We start from the raw sequence: 1,900 nt of genomic DNA on the forward strand, positions 1-1,900 counted from the left end.
AAGAAGGGTAGAGTAGTCTGGACAGGTCCTGGGCATATTGCAGCCTAACAAGTTCATGTGGTGTAGAGCCCTGAGTGCCAAGTTGGGGAGCCTCAGGGTTTTTGGGTAGTCTGCTCACTTGATCAGAGTGGCCCCGGATGATTAATATGTTGGAGATATGAGAACCAGATGGGAAGGGACAAGACCAGAATCAGTGAGATCAGTTGTGTTGGTTCACTGAGAAAATCTGAGTGTGGGATATTTACATTGGAAAGGAGGTTATACAAAGAAGCCATCCTGCTACTGCCACACTACCCTCCCCCAGCTCTGACATTGCAAGTGTGCTAAGAGTCAGTCAGAGCAAAGGTTTTTACAGAAGCTTTGTATTTTCCACCCACCTGACACTGAGTAGTTATGAAATAATTGTTGAAACAAACGAGTGAAGCAGCAATGTAATTCTGTGCCTAAAGGTGTAAGAGTGAGGGAGGTTTCAGAGTTGACCCTGAATCTTTGGAGATGAATGTTGTTTTAGTGAAGGGAGTTTGGAGAAGTAAGGAGGAAGAATTGGCTTTGAGAAGGGAGAGGGTGAAATTTTTGACTTTAGACAGGTTTATACAGTATTTTTTGATGATAAGTGATAAATAGTTTTTCCAAAATTAATAGATTCCTGTAAGAAAATAATTTTCTAGGGGCGCCTGGGTGGCTCGCTCAGTTAAGTGTCTTATTTCAGCTCAGGTCATGATCTCACGGTTTCCTGCCTTGCATCAGGTTCCAAGCTGATAGTGTGATGCCTGCTTTGGATTCTCTCTCTCTGTGTCTCTCTCTCTGTCTCTCTCTCTCTCCCTCCCCCCTGCACCTCCCCCACTAATGCTTTCTCTCTCTCAAAATACATACAACTTAAAAAAAAAGAAAATGTAATTTTCTAATTCAAGTAATATGGAAAAATCTGAATGTTCTCATCCTGTGATGGTTGTCAGAGAGATGGTGGAAGGATCCAGATTTATAGCCAGTAGCTTGATGAGAATGTGTGTTGCAGTGCTCTTAGTGGTTTGGGATCCTTTGATCTCATGTTTCAGATGACTTCTGGTCTTTTAGCTCTTTGACCCATAAATTCCCCATCCATCTGAATAAGAGAACAGGCATACAGAGGTGAAATTGAAGTACCCAGATGACAGAATTTTTTTTTTATTCCTGTCTTTAGGTTATTCAAGCTGGTATTGCTCTACATGAACACTGGTAACAGAAAATTGACTAAAATTTGCATCCTATTTGTCCCTCATGTAATTAGATATATCAAAAGGTTGCTATATGACCACCAGACATATGTTTATAAAATGGTTAAAAATAATGTTATGCATTTAACTAATTTACAAATACGTTGTGGTAGGAGAGTCAGATTATTAGGATAATCTTTGAATTCATGTTCATAGTAGTAAAGTATTAAAGATGACTTTTTTTTAAGATTTATATATAATTTTATATTTTAAATTTTCATTTTATATTTCTTCTATTTTATTTATGTATTTATTTAGTTTTTACAAATAGTTTATTGTCAACTTGGTTTCCATATAACACCCAGTGCTCATCCCAACAAGTGCCCCCCTCCCCCCCCCACACCCATCAGTCCTCAGTTTGTTCTCAGTATTCAAGAGTCTCTCATGGTTTGCCTCTCTCCCTCTCCCCCAATATTTCCCCCCTTCTTCTCCCCCTTGGTCTTCCATTAAGTTCCTCCTAATCCTCCTATACGTGCAAACATATGGTATTTGTCCTTCTCTGCCTGACTTATTTCACTCAGCATTACACCCTCAAGGTCCATCCATGTTGCTACACATGGCCAGATTTCATTGTTTCTCATTGCCATGTAGTATTCCATGGTATAGATAAACCACATCTTCTTGATCCATTCGTCTGTTGATGGACA

Source organism: Hyaena hyaena, unplaced genomic scaffold, assembly GCF_003009895.1.
Source record: "Hyaena hyaena isolate Hyena2069 unplaced genomic scaffold, ASM300989v1 scaffold_519, whole genome shotgun sequence".
NCBI lineage: Eukaryota > Metazoa > Chordata > Mammalia > Carnivora > Hyaenidae > Hyaena > Hyaena hyaena.